Genomic DNA, 23,233 nt, shown 5'->3' with positions numbered 1-23,233 from the left:
AGGACTGTGCAGCCCATAGGCAAAGATCCTGCAGGACCCTGCAGCCCAGATGGGTGGGTGATAGGTCCCACTGGGCCCAGGTGTAGCGGGAGATGAGCAGTAGGACCCTACTACACTCAGTTGGAGGGGAGCAGGTGGTAGGAACAGTCGGTGCCCAGAGTAGAGGGGACGGGGGGTAGGACCCAGTGACATCTAGAGCGGAAAGGGGCAGGTGATAGTACCCAGCGGAATCCAGAATGGAGCATGGTGGGCGGTAGGACCAGGCAGCGCTTAGATAAGGCCAGAGATGGGCGGTAGGACCCGGCAGCGCAGTGAATGGAGGGGTGCAGGCAGTTAGAACTGGTGGTGCCCAGAACCAGAGAAGGCTGGGTGGTAGGGCCCGGTGACATAGACGAGGGAGGTAGGACCCAGCGGCGTTCAGAGTACACCAGGGTGGGCGGTAGGACCCGGCAGCACTCAGAGAAGTCCAGGGGCGGGTGGTAGGATCCAGCGGCGTTCAGAGGAGACCAGAGTGGGAGATTGGACCCTGCGGCACCTAGAGGTGACAACGAGCGGTAGGACCCGGCGGCACTCAGAGACGGGGGGGGCAGCGCGCGGCTACCGACACAGTGTTCCAGCGGCGGCGGCTCTGAGGTGAGTGACTGACTGAGGGAGCGAGACAGTCAGTCAGTGAGGGAGGGTCCGCCTCACCTCTCATTCAGACCACTCCCGGGTTCAATCACCGAGCAGCTCGGTTCCCTCCCCGCTCACATCCGGAGAGGCTGCGCAACAGGGTGAGTGGGGGATGGGGAAAGGCGGGGAGGGGATTCCGGAGCCCGGCTTCAGACCGCGGGACATATCAGTGCCAGCTGCTCAGCACGGCAGGCCCCGGGCTGGCCGGGGCCGGTGCCGCTGACAGGCGGGGCCCGGGTGGTCCCGTTACCGGTTTCCGGAAAGTTTGGGCCCCATTCAGTTGTTTGGCCTCCTGCCCGGGTTTGATAGGCCCCTGGGGAGTGACTGTTTCTCCCAAAGTGTGAAAGTTGGGGAGGGCATCCCCCAACCCTTTATAATGGAGCCCCTTCCCGGGAGCCAAGTTTCTGCAGGAGCTTTTACTTGGGGGCGGCTTCGTTTGTTTCTCTTCCAGCTTTTCTTCGGATCAAACCCTCAGCTGTTGCCTCTGGAAGGACCCCCCCCCCCCCCCCCCCAGCAGACACACAATTAAAGTGGGGGGGGGGCGGGGGCTGTGAATGCAGATAATTCCCAACTAGAAGTGCGTATGTGGGTGTGTGAATTTATTATAAAAGGTTGTTCAAACACAACTAATTATCATCAACCCGGGAAGGTGCCTTTCTGAATGAGATCTTGCGGTGTCAGTGTGCCCTGGGTTTGAGAACTGCCTGGCGGCCCCCCAGGAAGAAGTCAAGCCAAACATGTGGGTGTCTGCTCCTCCGCCAGACCTCCCGTGTTATCACTGGTCAGATGAGACGCGCTGCTTAGAAATTCATCAGAAGTCCCTCGCTGAACAGTTGAGGTTTAGATGTTAGCCCCTGGATCTTGTGTGAGAATATCTTCAGTGTGTTTGCAATGCTTTGGAACATTTCTGCCAAATGAGGATATCATCTCAGTCAAGGTGAAACCGAAAATGCCACAGGGCACCCTCTAATTGCTGAAGAGTGGTGTAGGCGCAAATGTGGTGGATTGACTTGTCGGTGCAATAAATAATGCTTTGGTGTGTTTGGCCGATGATATGCACGATTTTTACACGATGAAAATGCTTGGATGTGTTGGCACTTTTGCCCCTCCGCAAGTCATGTTTTCTCCTAATTGTAAACGAGGTAGGCTGCTTTGCGGAAACAGAAGAGTTACTGTTATATCTTGACCCGCGACTGGGTGTGGTTCATTGAGGTTTGCTTGTGCGCCTCATACTTCTCCGTACTATTTATTACTCTTGAAATGGGAGGAGATGAGACTAGGGCTACTCCAGGAAAATACAAAAGAGATGAAGCATACAAAGACACTAAGTGTTAAAGTTTCACTCTGCTCGTGGTTAAATCTTTAACACAATTTGACGGGGGCACGGTAGTACAATGGTTAGCACTTCCTTCACCGTGCCAGGGACCCGGGTTCGATTCCCGGCTTGGGCTACAGTTTGTGCGGAGTATGCACGTTAACTCTGTGTCTGCGTGGGTTTCCTCCGGGTGCTCTGGTTTCCTCTTACAAAACCCCGAAAGACGTGCTTGTTAGGTGAATTCTCCCTCCGTGTACCTGAACAGGCGATGGGTGTGGCGACTAGGGAATTTTCACAGTAACGATTATTATTGCCAGCTGTGATTTAACAGTGAAAAATTGACAGTACACTGGACTGTCGGAAAAATGAGGTTTTTCAACCAACATGACGTTTAAAGTGATTGTGAGCTTTAATTGCGGCCACATAACATCCGTTTTCTTGGCCTTTTTGTGTGGTGGTTATGATGGATGAAAGTTGTCTTTTGGTGCAATTGGCTCCTGTCATCTGTACACATAATGTGTTTCTGGGTTGAAGGAAGGTGAAAGCTTTAATGCATCTGGAAGGTTTTTACGATTGGCAGTTTTGTTCATCTGCCAGTGGAAACAGAATTAGTCCACTTAGTGACTAGACGGTGTTTGGAGAAAATGTATTAAAGATGGACAAACAAGGACTCAATACTATTTGATGTGAAACTATGCAGCCAACTTGGTGTTCCCAGAGGATGAATATGTATTTGACTAACGAGAAATCATTGGTGCAATTCATTTTTTGTGTGATTTTATACAACATTGCAAGACTGAGCAACACAATTTCAAAGGATTGTACAAACTTGTAACTCTGTAATTGGAAAGGTTATTGTACTGTACATGTATGTTTTTGAGTGAAATACTGTAGCTGTCCAGAGTGATTTTAACCTTTAGGGACATGCATCATAGATAAGGAAGAGGGAAAGCTTTGCCCATAGCTGAGTTTTCCAAACATTTCAGACAGTGATACCAATCAGGCGTGTCATTTTGAGTGTACTTTTAAAAATGTTTGTGAAACTATTTTCTGTTAAACCACTTCACGGGATAATGGTATGGAAAGGGCTATTGGTGGGGGACCAAGTTTGCACAAATGTACAATTTCAGTACTATTTACATTTTGGAAACTACTGGCTGTTTGGACCATTTCATCCTCTTGTGTGGAATGTGAAGTATACTTGTGATTGAAAATACATACAGGAAAAAAATAATGGCACAAGATCTGAGTGCTTCACCTTCATGCATTATAATGGACAGTTCAAGTACACTCGAAGCTGTAACTGTTAGCTAAGCTTATTTACTGTACACTTTTTTGAAGTGCCTTTATATCCTGTTGCATTGTTGGTTGCTTCTGACGGGTTGCTAGGCCTCTGTTATTACTGTTTGAGCCAAGTGTGTGCGTGACTTGCATTGATGCCAACAGGCGATAATTTTCTTTATTTTCTCTCTCCATACATCTTGCTTACTGTGACAAGCCTGCAACAGCAATAATGTTATACCACTATTAATTGAGAAAAATTAGTGAAGGATCAATCAAACTGAGGGGGTTTCAAGACTTGTAGCTGTAAACTGACTTGTAGCTGTAAACTGGCTGTAAGTTGACACTAGTTAAGCAATTTCACAATCTTGTGAGCAGCCCTCCATTCAACCCCATATTTATTTACCCTCCATGAATTCAGCTCATTCAACAGTCAGCTGCTCGGTCTATCTTGCATCAAGTCCTACTTTCTTATTATTTCAGTGTTTGCTGACCTACATTGGTGCTTAGTCTTCCACACCTTTTATTTACAATTCTCATTACCCATGTCAAATTCCCTCATGGCCTTGTCCCTCCCTATCTTCATCTAGCCCTACGACTGTCTGAGAACTGTGCTCCTGCAACCAACCCTGGTTTCTTGAGTACCCCTGCAATCCTTGCCTTCACATTGGCTACTCCATGCCACCTGGGATGTTCTGAATTTCATCCCTAAACTTTGCCACCTCACTTATTTGTGATTTTCTGAAAAACTTGCCTCTGATCAAGCATTTAGTCACCTTCTTAAATTTCCCCCTTTGTTTGGGTGACTATTCTTCATTTGATTACACTTTTGTGAAGTACATTTGGGACATTTTCTGTGTTCAAGGCAAGATAAAAGTGCAGATTATTGTGGTTTCTAATGGGAAATGGTATTATCAAAATACTGAAGTAAATTCTATCATATTAAGTATATTGGACAAAGTGGTGGGAGCTGGATTCCGTTTTGTGTGCTTGTTTAACTCTAGCATTGGTTTAAAAAATAAATAAATTTAAAGTACTCAATTCTGTTATCCAATTAAGGGACACTTTAGTGTGGCCAATCCACCTAACTTGCACATCCTTGGGTTTGTGGGGGTGATACCCATGCAGACACGGGGAGAATGTGCAAATTCCACACGAAAAAGGACCCAGGGCCAGGATCAAACCCTGGTCCTCGGTGCCGTGATGCAACAGTGCTAACCATTGCACCACCGTGCCACCCCAACTCTAGCATTGGTAATGTACGTGTTTTTCTGTTTGTCCAAGAATTAGTGGCCCATTGTATGTATCAAGTTACTTGTGCAATATGTCTACAAGTGCCTAGTGGCTTTCAAAGATTAGGAAGAAATTATAATATTCAGTGTGCATGGCCTGCTTTTATACACTGATGAAGTGGCTTTTGATTCTAGGGTCATAGTTATAATAGAGCTCCAGTGCATGTCATGCTGAGATGCACATTGGGCTTACAGATACTGATGTTTGACAAATGGTATTCCATTACTGTCCCACCACTTTTAGTGGGTCTTGGAGTCGCTAAATGCAGTTAATTTTGATTTGTCAACTGTGTAGCGAGTTGTCAATACGTTTATAGATATGGTGTGAAAACTTCTTGTGTGTTCTCCATCTGTAAATTTGAGGTAATCCAAAACTAGTTCCTAACTAAGATCAAATCCTGTTCATGTATCACTTTTGAACTCATTGCCCTACACTGGATCCTGGTTAAGTATTGCCTTGATTTTTTTAAACTTTGATTCTCGTGCAAATCCCTCCTTCCCTATCTCTCTCATTTTCAACAGCCCACTGAGATATCTACATTCCTCTCATTCTGGCCCTTTAAACGTCTTGAATTTAATTGTCCCCACCATTGGCAGTCATGCCTTGTGATTCAGCACTAAACACTGGAATTCTCAACCCCTCTTTCCAACATTTAAGACACCTTAAAACCTACCTTTTTGGTAATTTTCCTCATATCACCATGTGTGGCTAGGTGTCATATTTTGGTTCTGTAATACCTGTGTGAAGTGTTTTAATATGGTAAATGCACAATGTAAGGTGTTGAATAACTTATAAATTAAACTTGTAGTTTTGAAGCTATGGTTATCAATCTCAATCACAAGCAATATTCTGAACCACCACTTATATCTCTCACTGCCCATTGTCTTAGGTTAAACCAGACTTTTCACAACTTGGGCATCTTATTTCACGATGATGTGAGGTACTCACCTCATATCCTTCATACAGGACCATTTATGTCTACCTCTGTAATATCGTCTGTCACCAACCGTTTCTCAGCTCATTTGAGCACGGTAACATAGTGGTTAGCACAATTGCTTCACAGCTCCAGGGTCCCACATTCGATTTCCGGCTTGGGTCACTGTCTGTGCGGAGTCTGCACGTTCTCCCTGTGTGTGCGTGGGTATCCTCCTGGTGCTCCGGTTTCCTCTCACTGTCCAGAAATGTGCAGGTTAGATGGATTGGTCATGCTAAATTGCCCTTAGTGTCCAAAATTGCCCTTAGTGTTGGGTGGGGTTACTGGGTTATGGGGATAGGGTGGAGGTGTGGGCTTGCATAGGGTGCTCTTTGCAAAGAGCCGGTGCAGACTTGATGGGCCGAATGGCCTACTTCACTGTAAATTATATGGTTCTAATCCATGCAGTGACCATTCTGCTGCCTTGCCTCTCACCTCGCAGGCTCCGTAAACTTCAGCTTGTCAATATTTATCCGTCCTATTTCGCTTGCTGCTCCTTTGCTGACCTATGTTGATTCCTGGGCTGGAAATGCCTCTATTTAAATTTTTTAATTCTCTCTCTCATCCTCGTTTTCATGTTCTTTTTTGGTTCCACCCTTCCCTTTGTCTGTAACCTCTTACAACTCGACAATGCTCTGAGGTTTCTGCATTCCCCCAATTCTGGCTTCCTGCACTCGCATTTGTATTGCTCCGTCATTGGCTGAGTCACAAAACTCTGGAATAACTCCCTGCACCTCTGCCGCTCTCTTCTTTTAAGGTACTGCTTAAAACCTACCCCGTTGCTCATAGCGTCTTGTGGTTTCTGTGAAGTACCTTGATTTCTTAGTATATTAATTGCAAGTTGTTGTTGTGATTTCTTAATGCTCAAACCTCAGACACCACCATTCCTTTATTTAGCGAGCAGCAGTTTCACTGAGAGCCACAACTGCTTGTAAATCAGCTAATTACAGATGTAATTGTTCTTTGTGTTAGAAATAGTAGCTGTAAACTACTTGTACATAGCTGTAAACTACTTGTACAATGTGGCAATGATGAGCCAAGTCAAAATGCTTCCAAGTAGAAGATGAGACCATTTAATAGAGTTGTCAATACTTGATATAAACTTGTGAAATTGACCCACCTTTTTGTATCTTGTTACTCGGAAGGTTTTATTGGTATAGAAATGCTTAAATTATGACCAGAGTCAATATTACATTTTAAAAGCTGGGAGAAAAAAAATGGGTCAATACTCTTAAGTCTTTGACAGAAGATGCATTGTAGAAAGGTAGATTAAACACAGAACTAGTTATCCATCTGCTTGTCTGGAATGAGGATCAGCTTTATCGTTCTATCCTTGGGAAAACGTAGCACTCATTTTAAACCCAGACTATAATCTGGTCTCAGCAATTGAATCTGTTTGAGTGGAGTTGCCCTATATTATACTGTTGGCTGTACTACTAGTAGTGTTGGTTACTTTTTTCTTAATGAACTGATTCATACAGGAAACATGTAATAATTAGCAATCATGTGGAATATTAAAAGAAAATTAAATGGCAATCAGAACAAGTAGGCAGATAGTGGAACGAGCAGTAGGAACCCTGATGATGAATGCACTAAATCATTGAGGGTGGGGATTTGGGTCACAAATTCACCAAACTAGCACAGCATGACACCTAGTAACCACAGCAGGCATTCCTCATGGTACTTCTAGTCATCCCACAGTGTTATGGTTGGATTTCAGGCTGAACTTGTCTTTCATTTGCTACAATTTTCATTTGCCTGCATGGATCAAAGTTTAATTCTATCGAGGAAAATTCCAATAAAAGTAGGAATTCAATGATACCAGCATCCGCAATAATTTGCTTTTATCCTAGGAATTCAATGGGCCTATTTTGAAATTGCCCCATTTGTGCTAATGATTCGACTTGTTCATGGAATAGGTAGAATTTGGTTAGAAATTGCTTGGTTTTATTTTTGTATCTCTGCTGCATGACAGTCCCTTAAATTAATCTCTGTGACCCAGTTGGAGCATTGTCTATATTACTTGCTCCTCAACTTGGTTCTGTGCCATGTCAATGTGAATAAAATATTCATAGTGAGTAGTCCTGGCACTATAAATGCAAATCACAATGAGGTGTTGATCTTCTTGTTAATCCTCTGACCTTTCTGCTTATGGACAGTGATGCTGTGCACAGTTTGTTTACAAAATATCTTTGTAGCAGATGTGTGTTTAGAATTTTAATGACTTCTCATGTCAGTAAACAAAACCCAGTGTGTCCAGAAAATGTGGTTTATTGCCACACCTTCCAGGTAATTTGTGTCTAATGGGCACCTAATATCTGGAATGAATCCAGCCTAAGAGATTACTATCTGTAGAGATCTGTCTCTTAGGCATGGATTTAACTATCATTGGTCCACAACAAGAGGAATCGATTTGAAACCGGTTTCACACACCATTTGTACACTGTGAAGTCAGATTCCTAATTCAATCACTATGCTACTTCTGCACTGCATTTTGTGTGTGTGTGTGTGTGTGAGTTGTGCTGGGGAAAATTCTTTGGCTGCCAACTAAACAGCATTATGAAATCATATAGATATTAAAACTCCTGAGAATTGATTTCAAAATGTTTGAACTAAAAATATACCTCCAGAAACTTTAACTTTTTTGAACAAATGCTAAGGCACTTCGACAAGAAACTAACTACATGAAGCCATGCTAAAACCCGATTTGCACTTATCAGCATTGTAATATAAATCCTTCATGAATTCACTTCTGAGCTGCAGCGATTATGTGCAAATATTTATGAGAATGAAAAAGTTATTATCAAGTATTTTTTCTATTCATGAAACCTAGGGGGTGAAATTATGCATTTTTGTTTGCAAGAACAGTATTTCATAAATTCTTTCTTTCAGAAGTCCTTAACAATAATCTACTTCATGTAAACAATAAATAATGTTGTAACCATTCTGGAGCTGGCATACTCCTTGGATGACCACTCGGTTAAGGATGGGAAAGACGGGCCTCATGGGCCTTAATGGGTCTAAAGAGCTGATCAAACACTACCAGAGAATATTACTGTCCTCCAGGTAGCTTTTTAAACCAGTGTTAACCAGATTATATCAACCTGGATATTATAAAGAGTCCGGGCATCTCTCCTCAGTAATGTACCCCAAACCAAAAATTGTACGGAGACTGGGTCTCTGGTTTGGATACCGAAGACTGTATCTTTTCTAACATGTATAAAAGATTATTAATGAACCAACCGTGCAATTCATATTTGATGGTAAACCGATCGCATCATTGATAATTCCAGGAAAAGAAGGTGAATCTTGTTTCTATAAGAGAATTCTGGTTTTAAATAATATTAGAGAGATATTTAAAGTAGTATTCATCTTGAATCCCTAAGTACAAGGCTAAAGAGTCTAGCGAGATAGCTCTATCCAAATTAAGGAGAGAAGTATCATTGTTACACTATAATAGCAGATACCTTTACCTTGTGAGATACAGGAATGAATTTTAGAAAAATCTAAAACTCCTACTTGTGATATTCCAATATTTATATCGTAAGAACTGAACCAGCAGGAAGCATGTTGAGCACATCTGCCGACCACATCCTTCGAGCAAATAGGATACTGAGAAATGCAGATAGTGTTAACTTCCTTGCTATACAATTATCTCAAGATTAGAACTCATTTTCCTCGATTAGTTCACAGCTGTTTTAGTGGGCATCCTTAAAAATTTAAAGTTATCTATTAAACTGTGGTAGCTTACAATTCTTCAATGCCTGTTTGAGGTGATATATTCATGATTTTCAGAGACAAATTCCTCTTTGTCAGAAACTGCCCTGTGTTTGAGGATATTCCATATCCTATGCCATATGATAGGCCCTTGAGCACACCATTATGTTTGAACTTTTAAACCCTTGTCCAGCAGGCAAACTCTGTTTTTGAATTTTTTATTCCTACTTCACCCCGTATTCCAACTGGATTCCTTCACACACATAGCAGTCATCCACGTCATGCAAGCTCTTTATTCAAGCTCTGGCATGTGTGTGTACGTGGGTACATAGGGTGTGTGTGTGCGTCGGTGTGGGTTTGGGTGTTATTATGCCTCTGTGTTTGTCTCATGACCATGATTCGCACAACTGTAATTATACAATGGGAGGGGAGAAAAATGATTGATGTGGTGTGGGATGCGGTGTGAGGGGAAAAAAGGATTTGTGTGATTTGTTAAAGGACTCTATTACCTTGCCCATGGTGTCTGGTCCATCCAGGAAGGAAATGTTGTACCTTTTTATCATTCTATTTCTTCTCTTCGAGCAGCACTTCCAGCATGGATTGCATTTTGCCGTCGCAAAATCTGCATGTGCTAATTGTTTTTGCTCTGATTGATGAACATTGTTTGAAACATGAGCCAAATGGGTGATTGTTGTACTGTTGTAAAAATAGGGCTTTTGCATGTAACGTGCAGTGAAGAAGAATGTAAATAAAGGAGAAAAATTTGAAATTTAACTATTAAGGTCCTGATTAGCATTCAGTTATTCTGTGAAGTAAATTTTACTTTTGAAGAAAAGTTGATTAAGAAAATAACTTGGCATTTGACATTTTATAGATTCTTAATATATTTCATGGTCTTGCATATGCATTATTCGTATTTCATATTTTGGGACATTATTTTAATCTCCCCATTCTGTTGGGAATCTCTCCATTGAAATTAAATTTATAATTTCTTTTCCTAAATAGTTCCATCGTCCCACTATTTGCATGTCTTTTATATCCAAATTGTTTGAGTTTGGGACGTTGATGGTTTTGTGCCATTTCTTCCTCACATTTACATGAACCTGTTGCATGTTCAAACCTTTAACTTGCAAAATTAACCCGCAAAAAGCCATAAAGCAAAGTTGATTGTCATCTTACTAAACTTTCTGTCGGGCCAAGTTGCAGCTGATGTGCTGTGTAACAGTATCTCTGAGTTCTGCTGTGCAGCTGACCGAGGTTTTGACTTTGCGGATGTGGAGAGGATATTTCCTCTTGTCAGAGAATCTAGAACTTGGGGTCACTGTTTAAAAATGAGGGGGTCATTTATTTATGACCGAGCTGAAGACGATTATTTCCGGAGTCGTGAGTCTCCAGAATTCCCTTCCTCAAAAAGCACTGGAACCAAAATCTTTGAATTGTTTTTAAGGCAGAGCTAAACAGGTTCTTGATTAACAAGGGGATGAAAGGTTATCGGGGGTTAGGCAGGAATGTGATGTTGAAGTTCCAGTCAGATCAGCCATGATCTTGTTGAATGGCGGAGCAGGCTCAAGGGACCAAGTGGCCTACCCCTGCTCCTAATTCATATGTTTGTATGAACTACATTTTCAATAATTATTCAATTAACATTGAAATATGCTCCATTTTCTTTGGTTTTGAAGATTGGTTGTATGATTGTCATACTGGTGAAATTTTGCAGTAAGCTTGCCCCATTCCTCCCTCTGAAGCATGTAAGATGAAAATGCCATTAGCCACGGTAAAATTGAAGCTGTAGGCCTGCCCAAAGTTAATTGCTTAAAAGCCTCTTTAACGCTGAGTGCAGTGACCTTTGTTGGTTTGCTTATTTCCCCTTCCCTTTGAGAGAATTTATGTAGTGCCTGACCTCATTTCTCGTTTGAGTACGTAGGTCTTAACTAATGCAGTTAGCGGGTTAGACTGTCGAGAGCTGTTTTTTCTCTCAGACAAGAGGTTTACTGTTCTAGTCAAATGCTATGTACCAGTTTGTGTTTAATGTATTTGTGTTCCACAGAAGACATTTACCGATCCGATTCTCAAATAACAAAAGTTTTTTTTTTTTAAATGGTTCCTTTGAAAACTTATTGACATTCAATAAATGCTTATCAGCAGCCCATTTAATTAATAGACAATAACTTATTTATATAGTAGTTTATGTATCATAAAATATACTGAGGTGCTTTACAGGAATCTGGTTGATATTGAACAGGTCGCAGTAGAGAAGCTGGATTGGGTGACTTGTAGCATGGTGACAGATGTGAGGAAACTTTTGATGGTAGGAAGAGGCTGACGTGAAGAGGTTTAGCCAAAGAATTCTTAAGTGTTGGGAAAGTTTTCCATTAGTGCAATGAAAGAAGTGTAATCCACAATCGCATCAGATCCACCCCTGCTCTGTCATAGAATCATAGAATCCCAGGAAAGAGCACCCCACTTAAGCCCACACCTCCACCCCATTTTCAATATATTGAAATTTACTCTTCATAAAATGTTGCTAAATTTCAATATATGTCAATCTTTTCCATGATAGAGGTGAAGAAGAAATAGTAATACCCAGAAAAAAAAAGAAATGAGAAATCCAATGTAAATGCACAACAAGTCTGTGGGTAAATGATGGACCCGTGCAGTACCTACCTATCCTTCAATTTGCTGACTGGCAAAATAGGAATGCTGCTGAATAAGGAGGACTGCTTTTTTTTTTTTTTTTTTAGAGCATTGGAGCATTTTGGCTCCATGCTTTTGGCATTTGGGTACCATCTGTACTCCTTGCACTCCTGGAAATACTTAAAGCCAGGAAGTGTTCTGTGCTGCCTTGGGGCAGTACATTTCCACAGGGAAAATAAAGGCATTCTTATTTGCAAACGGGTTCTTTTTTCTTCCTTTCCACGTGACTTGATATGTATTAGCAATATTGACTTTGAAGCATCCATTGATGATCTCTAACTGCATCCTCCCATTGACGAAGCAAGACCGTGGTCCAGTTCTGTGTAACTGACATTTGCATTGTTTTGCTCCTATCTGTCCCACTGCAGCCAGAACATCCCAAAGATGGTTATGTTTCCCTGCTCCGTGCATTCTCTTCTGAGGATTCATCATGACCTCATCTACATGCTACATCTGAAGGGACCACATGCAGGCAGAGTAGTTTCCACCTGTAAGAGTGACAGTACTCAGATTTATGGACTTAATACTTCCCTAGATCCCAAACTCATCACACGCTAACATTTCTGGTTACAACACCTTAAGGGTTATGTTGGCCTTTCAGGGATTGCAGTGTAGATTTACCGGAGTGGTATCTGAACTCCAAGGGTTAAATTACGAAGAGCGATTACACAATTGTATTGTATCCCCTGGAATTTAGAAAGTCAAAGGTGATTTGATTGAAACTTTCACTCTATTAAGGAGAACTGATTGTGTCGATTGAGAAAAACTAATTCCACTCTTTGTGGAGTCCAGAACTTGGGTTATGTCCCCAATAGAGCAAGACCATCAGGAGTGAAATTAGGAAATGCTATTATGCACAAAGGGTTGTACAGCTTTGGAGTTCTCAAGGCAGCACGGTAGCACAGTGGGCAGCACAGTTGCTTCACAGCTCCAGGGTCCCAGTTTCGATTCCCGGCTTGGGTCACTGTCTGTGCGGAGTCTGCACGTCCTCCCCGTGTGTGCGTGGGTTTCCTCCGGGTGCTCCGGTTTCCTCCCACAGTCCAAAGATGTGCAGGTTAGGTGGATTTACCATGCTAAATTGCCCTTGGTGTCCAAAAAGATTGGGTGGGGTTACTGTGTTATGCGGATAGGGTAGAGGCGTGGCTTCGGTTGGGTGCTCTTTCCAAGAGCTGGTGCAGATTCGATGGGCCAAATGGCCTCCTTCTGCACTGTAAATTCTATGATTCTTCCATAAACCACAGTTAGTGCTAGATTAATTGTTGATCTTGAATGCGCGATGAATACATTTTTGGTACTCGGAGGTATTAAGGGAGAGGCAAAGCTGAGTATGTAGAGTTAGATTGCATATCAACAATGATCTTTTTGGCCGAGCCAAGGAAAGACAGGACGAGGCAACTTTTCAGCACCCAGCTACCGTATGGTTAGTTTGAAGATCCAGTCTCTGGGTATTAGTGAATATGTGAGTGAGTCAGTTGGGTGGCTGGGTAGTCAGGTGGTCACTTATGACTGAGAAAATCATTTTTGTTAAAGGCTTGGCTTTGGTGCCGACCTTTTCAATACTGTCATTGTACATAAGGGTTAAATCACTATTCACCATAGAAAAAGATTCCAGCTTATTTTTGTTGCTATTACTTTTTCCTAGAAAGAAAGGTCAACTGAGTTTGGGCCAAGCCACTCAAAACATTTGTGCAATTTAAGTTACGTTCAGTTAGATTCTTTTGAATGTAATTTTTTTACAAAAGGAACAAGGTCTGCACGCCAGGTCATTGGTTAGCTCATTTTCTTTTTAACATTTCTGAAGGTATGGGATGGAACAGCCAGTCGTTCAGGTGATCTGAAGTTACTTGCATCTGTAGTTTCCTGGGCATACTCTGAATTTTATCCGTGTGTCATAGCAAATGTGCAAACTCCACACGGACAGTGACCCGGGTTCTCGGTCCCACGAAGCAGCAATGCTAACCATTGCACCACTGTGCCGCCCTTAAATGTGTCACTTAAGCGTTTTAAGAATGTATTTCTATTATACATAAATGCAGTTTATTAATTGTGAGGTATCCAAAAGGTTAATCATGGCCCATATGCAATAAGTCTGAACCTGTGATAAGTACTCAACATGTTTGAAAGAACCTGGTCAACCAATGGAATGCAGGGATAGGGGCCAAAGAATGAAGAGAAAATCCATGCAATCTGTTGGACCCCCTGAACAATCCTTCTGTTCACTGACCAGACTGACATTGAAGAAGGTTGTGGAGTTGGCTGGTTCAGTCTGCTAGATTTGTACATCTGATGGATTTTGTTGAGCAGTCGAGCAGGAATGCATAAATGTGAACTTGAAAAGTTAAACTGAAGTTGTTTGCGTGCAGTATTGTCAGCAGAAGCAGGCTTATTTAATTGGAGGTTTTGGTGTTGGATTATCAATTTGTTCCTGCCCAACTTGTGAACCAGTTCCTTTGTAAGATTTCTTCTCCTGTCCTGCTCTATTTCCACTGGGAAACAAATATTTGAACTGCACCAAGGTGACCACAGCCTCTGACTTTTGATGGTAAATGTGTTTGTTCAGAGGAAAACTATTAATCTGCTTGCCAAAATACCCCAAGGCTTTTATCGTAGTGAATTTGGAAGATATTTTGGGTAGAAAAACAAAGTATTACAGGGTTAATCTCAACTGATCTGAGACACTTAAGCATGAGTTGTTCATTAAAGCTGCGCTGCTCTACTTCCGTTGTTGCAGACAATGATCCACTTAGAACTTAATGAATCCAACATACATCTGTTGCTATTAAACAAAGAGCAACCAACAAACTAAATGGAAATCCTTTGACAAGTAAGAATTGTGTAATGGAAAACAATTGAGTTGCGCCCTGCTACACTTCCAGCAGGCAACGAGGAATGTGAAAACTTGTGTTGTGCAAAGCTGTCAGCCAAACCAGGGTTTTTGTATCTTGAGATTACTCTGTTCAGCTGTTTTCATGTCCGGATAGTTTGGAAAGACTTGCACAGATAGCCCACCCTTCACCTCTTTGCAATGGTATCTACCATTTAACCATGCCTTGGCTGAACTAAGGGTCATTAGAATAAAAGGCACTAATGTACATGTGACACCAGCTAGTTTTGATACTGGTATGCATGTAACTTAAGCATGCTTTAGAGGCGAGAAAGGCAAAAAGAGATGACTGGATCAACAAGGGCTATAGATCCTACAATTGATTTGTGAATCTTAACAGAAGTTTAGATTGACCTGGATAATTAATGCAGAATATTTTGAGTCAGAGATCTGAGTTAAATTCCCAATTTAGAGGTTGGTAATTTGCTTTCAAAAGACCCCCCCCCCCCCCCCCCCCCCCACACAAAAACAAAAGAGCTCTTGGAGAGATGCAAAGATTGACGATGCCAAGGCAGCAGTGAATTATGAGAGTTTGTACAGCATGTTCCAGTGCACAAGATTCTGGCTGGATATAGCGGACAAAGAAGCAATATTCACCCTTCAGAAATTGACAGAAAAGCTTTGTTTCCAAGTAGTTTTGTCTTCTGTAAGCTAGTAAATAAAGTGACAAAAATTGTACGCAGTCTACGTATACCACTGTCCCACACAGTTTTAGCAATGCATGCCTACTTTTATGTTCCATTCCTTTGAAATAAAGGCCAGAATTTACCTTCCTATGTATTTGCTGTATCCTTTATGCTGATGTTGTGATTCATGTCTATGGGACAGCTCTCTCAATTTTGGCACAAGTCCCCAATGTTAGTGAGGAAAGCTTTACAGTGTCAACTGAGCTGGGTGTTCCCAAATACAATGTCTAGCTTGATGCAGGCGGTGTCTGGTTTTATTCTTGTACCTTTTTGAGCGGTTTATTACAATGGCACTGAGGGGGCAAGAGTGCAGAATATGTTCAGCGTGGGGACTTCAAAATCCATTACTAAGAGTGGCTTGGTAGCACCACCACAGACCGAGCTGGCCGGGTCCTAAAGGACATTGCTGGACTGGGACTGCAGTAGGTGGTGGGGAAAACATACTTAACCTCCTCCTCTCCAATTTGCCTGCTGCAGGTGCATCTGTCCATGATAGTAACGGTAGAAGTGACCACCACACAGTCCTTGTGGAGACAAAGTCCTGTCTTCATATTGTCCTCAATCGTGCTGTGTGGCACTACCACCGTGCTAAATGGGATAGATTTCGAACAGATTTAGCAACTCAAGACTGGGCATCGATGAGGTGCCGTGGGCCATTAGCAGCAACAGAATTTTATTCAACCACAATCTGCAACCTCGTGGCCTAGCATGTCTCCCACTCTACCATTGCCACCAAGCCAGGGGATTAACCCTGGTTTGATGAAGAGTGCAGGAGAGCATGCAGGAGCAACATCAGGCATACCGAAAAATGAGGTGTCAACCTGGTGAAGCTACAACACAGGACTAGTAGTGTGCCAAACAACATAAACTGCTTAGAGAGAGCTAAGCGATTCCACAACAAACACAAGCTCTGCAGTCCTGCCACATGCCAATGATGGTGGACAATTTAGCCAAGCTGTTCCAGTACAGCTACAACGCTGGCATCTATCTGGCAATGTGGAAAATTGCCCAGGTGTGTCCTGTACACCAGAAACAGGACAAGTCCAACCCAGCCAATTACCGCCCTATCTGTCTACTCCCCATCATCAGCAAAATGATAGAAGGGGTCATCAACAGTGCTATAAAGCGGCACTTGGCAATAACCTGCTCACAGACGCTCAGTTTGGGTTCCGCCAGGGTCACTCAGCTCCTGACTTCATTACAGCCTTGGTTCAAACATGGACAAAAGAGATGAATGCCAGATGTGAGGTGAGAGTGATTGCCCTTGACATCGAGGCAGATTTGACCATGTTTGGCATCAAGGAGTCCAAGCTAAACTGGAGTCAATGGGAATTGGGGGGAAAACTCTCCGCTGTTTTGAGTTATATACCTGGCACAAAGGAAAATGGTTATGGTGGTTGGAGGTCAATCCCGGCTCCAGGACATCACTGCAGGAGTTCCTCGGGGTAGTGTTCTAGGCCCAATCATCTTCAGCTGCTTCATCAATGACCTCCCTTCCATTATAAGGTCAGTAGTGGGGATGTTCGCAGATGACATAGTGTTCAACACCATACGTGGCTCCTTAGATAATGAAACAGTCCATGTCCAAATGCAGCAAAACCTGGACAATATCCAGGCTTCGGCTGACAAGTGGCAAGTTACATTTGCGCCACACAAGTGTCAGGCAATAACCATCTCCAACAAGAAGGGATATAAAATTGCTCCTTGACATTCAATGGCATTACCATCGCTGAATCCCTCACAATCAACATCCTGGGGGTTACCATTGATCAGAAACTGAACAGGACTAGCCATATTAATATTGTGGCTACCAGGGCTGATCAAAAGCCAAGAATCCTACGGCGAATAATTAGCCAATGCCCTCCCAAAGCCTGTCCACCATCTACAAGGCACAAGTCAGGAGTGTAATGGAATACTCTCCACTTCCTTGGATGAGTGCAGCTCCAACAACACTCTAAGCTTGACCCCATCCAGGACAAAGCAGCCCACGTAATTGCTCCTCTTTCCACAAACATTCAAACCTACACCACCGATGAACGGTGGCAGCCGTGTGTATGCACTGCAGTAACTCACCAAGGTTCCTTAGACAGCACCTTCCAAACCCACTACCGCTACCATCTAGAAGGCCAAGAACAGCAGATACTTGGGAACCCCACCACTTGGAGGTTCCCCTCCAAGTCACTCACCACCCTGACTTGGAAATATATCGCTGTTGCTGGGGCAAAATCCTGAACTCCCTCGCTAACAGCACCGTGGGTGTACCTACACCTGAAGGACTGCAGCGGTTCATGAAGGCAACTCAACACCACCTCCTGAAGGGCAACTAGGCATGGACAATAAATGCTGACCAACCAGCGATGCTCTCAACCCATAAATTAATTTTTTAAAAACTCAGTATCAAGCCATACCTCCTTCGACAGCACCTTCCAAGCCTGTTAGCTCTACCCCATAGAAGGCAACGGGAATACCATGTTCTTCTCCAATTCATGCACTATCCTGACTTGGAACTATGTCATAATTACTTTCCTCCTGCCAATATAAGCACATTTGCACCATATAAACTGTAGCAGTTCAAGAATATTACCCAATGCCATCTCCTTTTTTTTTCCCAATTAAGGAGCAATTTAGTGTGGCACATTCCAATCCACCTACTCTGAACATCGTTGGGTTGTGGGGCTGAAACCCAGGCAGACACGGGAATGTGCAAAGTCCACACTGACAGTGACCCGGGGCCCGGATCGAATCCGGGTCTTCAGCGCCGTAGGCAGCAGTGCTAACTGTGCTGCCATCATCACTGCCACCTTCTCAAGGGAAGTTCAGGATGGGAAACATGATGACCTTGCCTGTGATATCCATGTCCCAGAAAATAATTTAAAAAAAAAAAGAATCGATCAAACATTAATTATCATTTGTGCAGAGTTCCAAACTTCTACCACCATTTGTGTGTAAAAGTACTTCCTAGTTTCACTCAAAAGGTCTGGCTCTGATTTTCACACTGTACTCCCTAGCCCTCGACTCTCCAATCCCAAAAAATAGTTTCTCTCTCGCTCTCTTTTCCCTATCGGATCCTCTTGAGAAACTTTGATCAAATCACCTAAAACATTTTAAATTCCTGGGAATGCTGTCCTTATCACCTGGACTCTTAAGGATTACGGTATGAGGAATCATTAAATAACAGCTCACCCACCCTACTCTAGATATGGCTGATCTGGGCTAGCTGAAGTATTTGTTTATACTTTTGTGGGATGTGGGCATTGCTGGCAAGGCCAGTATTTGTTGCCCACCTTAAATTGCCCTTGAACTGAGTGGCATCATCATAGAATTTACAGTGCAGAAGGAGGCCATTCGGCCCATCGAGTCTGCACCGGCTCTTGGAAAGAGCACCCTCCCCAAGCCCACGCCTCCACCCTATCCCCATAACCCAGTAACCCCCCCAGAGGCTAGGAGGACTGCTTGGTTGTGCTCCTGGCCTCTTTTGTAGGACACTTTGAACGCAGAATAAATCTTTAGAAACACAGGCTTCAAATTCAAATCAGCAAAAATCCTTAACAGATATTGTGGGGATTTGTGTGTGAATCTCTGGGATTTCATTAACTTTTGGCTAGACTTTCACATCTGCCCTCTCATGTACATGCTGTTTGTACGTACATTTTCTCTGTGCCTCTCCTGTGGATACAGAACAGTTTGCACTAATAGTTCTGTTGTATTATGATACATCATTCAGCTCCTGTTTGCACTGGTTTGTCATGGTTGAACATCTCTGTCAGGTGTCTTAAAGAGATGTTTAGTCCAAATATATATTTGGTTGGTAGATTTCTAAAGCATGATCATATACCGTACATGTTTCCATTTTCAATAGGTGAATGAAAGTTTGATGTTAGGAGACTTACTTATTAATAATCTGACTCTTGGGCTTCCGATGATGTATGCTGGAGAGTAGGACGCACGGGGAGACTCTCCATTTAAAAGTAATTTTTTTAAGGCACAGTGGACATTTGCAGAAGATGCTAGACCCAACTACTCGGCGGGTAAATACACGGGCCCGCCAAAAATGCCCATAAAGACGAAAAACAGAAAAGATGCGGGCCGCATCACTCCTCCGATTCCAATGATCCGCAAGAGTCGACAAGTAGCAAGATGGTGATGGCAAGGGCGTGATTTCTCCCCTGCCAACCACGTGGCCGACGGCAACTGAGAAAACACCACAAGTTTAGCAGTACGGTAGATGAAGCTTTAGCTCATATGTCTGTAAAATTGGGAATGTGGAGCAGAATCATAGAAGCACGTGTGGCTACAGTTTTAAAAAAAAACATTGAAAGAAACATGGAAACGACCACAGTGATCTGATTACATCATTGGGAACCAGCCTGACATCAGTAGTGGAAATAAAAAACTGAGGATTTTCCAGGCAGCACGGTAGCATTGTGGATAGCACCGGTTTCCTCCCACAGTCCAACGATGTGCAGGTTAGGTGGATTGGCCATGATAAATTGCCCTTAGTGTCCAAAATTGCCCTTAGTTTTGGGTGGGGTTACAGGGTTATGGGGATAGGGTGGAGGTGTTGACCTTGGGTAGGGTGCTCTTTCCAAGAGCCGGTGCAGACTCGGCGGGCCGAATGGCCTCCTTCTGCACTGTAAATTCTATGATAAACTTCTATGAAGATGATTTACAAAACTGGTCACGGAGGCAAAATACCCGTATCGTGGGTTTGCTGGAGGGGATGGAGGAACACACGCCTACGGAGCATTTCACCAAACGCTTGAGGTATGATTAGCTTTCTAGATGGTCTACATATCCCGACCATAAGAGGAAGGCAGGAGAAGGGAATTGAGCTCCCCCTTATGCCCAGAAGAAAAATTGAAATGCATTGGGCGGCTGCAATCTGGCAATGCCCCCGATCCTGACTGCTTCCCAACTGGGTTTTATGAGGTTCGCATGGCAGCTCATACCTTTTGTTATTGGACATGTTTAATTACTTGCTGTCCAGGGGGGTCACTATCACTGACCCTCACTCATGCCTCAATTTCTTTACTGCTCAAGGGGTACAGGGACCCAGTAAAATGTGCATCATACCGACCCATTACACTTAATGAGATGTTAAACTATTGGCTAAGGTCCTGGCTGCAGCCCTGTCTTCCAATTATAGTGTCTGATGATCAGATGAGCTTTGTTAAGGATCGACAGTTGTCGGCCAATGTTTGACACCTCTTAAATATTGTCATCTCCCCCTCCACTGCTCTGGAACCTGAAGTCCTAGTGTCTTCTGGATGCAGAAAAAGTATTTAATAGGGTGGGATGGAACTATCTTTTTCAGATTTTGGGAAGATTTCGGCCTCCTGGATTCATCTGTTTTGTAGTGCGCCCAAGGCCAACATTCGTACAAATATGGTATCTTCAGAATACTTTCCCTTAGGCAGGGGCACTAGCCCTCTTTCCCCGCCGCTCTTTGCATTAGCTATTGAGCCTCATTTGATAGCGTTGAGAACATCCGATGGGTGGCAGGGTATTTGCCAGGACGGAGTGGAGCACCCAGTATCGTTTTGCACAGATGATCTACTTCTGGACATTACAGACCCAGCTCCCTCCATGGAAGAAATAATGAAGATGCCCATAACGTTTGGTACCTTCTCTGATACAGATTAAATATGAGTAAAAGCGAGTGTTTTCCAGTGTACATATCTACTTGCCAGTGGCGCTCAACGTAGTTAATTGCCATTTTGCCTAGTGCCCACTAATATCTGATGTCTGGGGATCTGCGCAGCCCATAACTGGGCTCTTCACATACTGAACTATTCGAGCCTCATCAGTAATGTCAAAGCGTATTTGCAGAGATGGGCTAACTTTACTTAGTCTCTTGCAGGTGTGATCCAAGCTATTAAGATGAATGTGCTTCCAATATTTCTCTCTTACAGCGTGTCCACATTTTCTTGCCTAAATCATTTTTTATTATGGTTAAATATTGGTTTTGGCTTTTATCAGGGTGGGCAAATGCACCAGTCAGCAGTGCTCTGCTTCAGAGACACAGGAGATCGGGAGGTTTGACCCTCCCGAATCTTTTGTTTTATTATTGGGCTTTCAACATTCAGAAAATCCCCCAATGGCTCAGCAACTCTTACTCTATTCAGAGCAAAATGGAAGCTTGCTGTGCACCAGTGCCTCCTCTCTCCGTGCCATAATTACTGTGTCGCTGCCCCTCTCCCCTGCAGGTTTCTCCTCGTGCCCTGTGGTGATTTCCTCCCTTGGGATTGGGAAACCATTTTGGCAGCATTTCAACATTCTCTTCCTGTCTGTGTTGGCCCCGATTTGTGACAATTACCTTTTTTACCGTCGGGCACGGACCCAATTTTGAAGACTTGGGGCAAAAGGGCCTTGTGCATTTCTTGGACATCTCTGGTTTCTGGACAACCGAATTGGAGATGCTACCTGTATTAAGAGGATCAGGAACTTTGTCTTGTATCCTGGCAGGTATTTGTCCCTCAATCAACAGCACAAGAAACAGATTATCTGGCGATTATCACATTGGTGTTTATGGAAGCTTGCTGTGCTCAAAATTGGCTTCTGTGGACATCTGGTCCAGAAAGGCACTATATAAATGCATGTAAGAGAAAGAGCGATTAATAGATTCCCTAAATGTATTGAGGGATATGGAGCTACGGCTGGTTACTGGAGTTGAGGTCCAGACCGTCCATGATCTACTCTCTATTCCTTTTCTTGTATGTCTCCATCTAGAAATCATAGGATTGTTGTTTGGGACCAAGGCTTTCCCATCATCCATTGCCTGAGTGAAAGGTCTCTTCATTCTATGGTCCCATTATGGTAGAGATAGTTTTAACCTTCCTGTATGTACTCTAAATTATGGAATACCATTTCTTCTTAATATTGCTTTCTCTTGCTAGATGGAAAGTGGGTACAAAGTAGTGCTGAAACCCAGTAATGGCAGCTGACCTGCCATGCTCTGGTGGCCTGCGTGTAATTAACCTTTTGCTTACGGAGCTGCATTGCTATGACGCCAGTAGATTACATAGAGTATGTAGCACAGAAACAGGTCATTTGAGCTAACTGGTCCACACCAGTGTTTATGCTCCATATGAGCCAGTGCTCCTTAAACCTTTGATTCAAGAACAGTATAATTTATTTTTCAATGTGAAATGACAGTGGAGGCAGAAAGTATTTTTTTGCCTTTATGCATATGCTAATTCACTTTATCCTTTGTAAATTTTGTGATATTTGTAAATGCAAAGTCTGGTATTGCACAACAGATCAGTGAGTGAGCTCATGGGATTAAGTACTTCATAATCTATCTAGTTGTTTTTTGGTGTCAAGGCAATGGGCCACAGTAACTAATTGAGAAAACATGGTTTGATTAATTTTTAATTGATTTAATTACAGAAATTGTATTGCTACTGTAGGGTGCAATTAGAGTATCTAAAAATCTTTTCGAAGACTAGTAAGTGCCTACATTTTTCTACTGTTCTGTTTGACCGATTGATTAACCCTTGTGCCACAATTAGTTTGAAGCCAGGTTCAGTTATTTGGTGATTTTTTTGCAAGTCGGATGATATAAAATTGAAGTGACATTTTAAAACCTTTTTCTGCTTTTGAAATGCATTCCTTCAGTGATATGACAGTTCCTTACCTCTGATTTCAGCTTTTTGCAATGGAATTCTGCAGATGTGTCTGTGAAAACCATAAATTTCTGTGCCAAGGTACCTCATGCT

At 42.9% G+C, this 23,233-nt stretch overlaps 1 protein-coding gene across 2 annotated transcripts in view; it reads left to right on the top strand.

Moving 5' to 3' along the window:
- Positions 1-478: 478 nt before the first annotated feature.
- The window catches only part of sgms1b (sphingomyelin synthase 1b), a 145,375-nt gene continuing 122,620 nt past the window's right edge, over positions 479-23,233 (top strand). The window contains exon 1 of one of the 2 annotated variants that reach the window (XM_072478946.1): positions 479-633. The gene's annotated coding sequence lies outside the window, so the exon portion shown is untranslated. Of the gene's footprint in view, positions 774-23,233 lie in introns of both variants that reach the window. The other variant, XM_072478945.1, reaches the window with a different exon arrangement.

The sequence above is a fragment of the Scyliorhinus torazame genome, chromosome 16, assembly GCF_047496885.1.
Source record: "Scyliorhinus torazame isolate Kashiwa2021f chromosome 16, sScyTor2.1, whole genome shotgun sequence".
Lineage (NCBI taxonomy): Eukaryota > Metazoa > Chordata > Chondrichthyes > Carcharhiniformes > Scyliorhinidae > Scyliorhinus > Scyliorhinus torazame.
The sequence above is the reverse complement of the archived record's forward strand: the minus strand, read 5'-3'. Positions and strand labels throughout refer to the sequence as shown.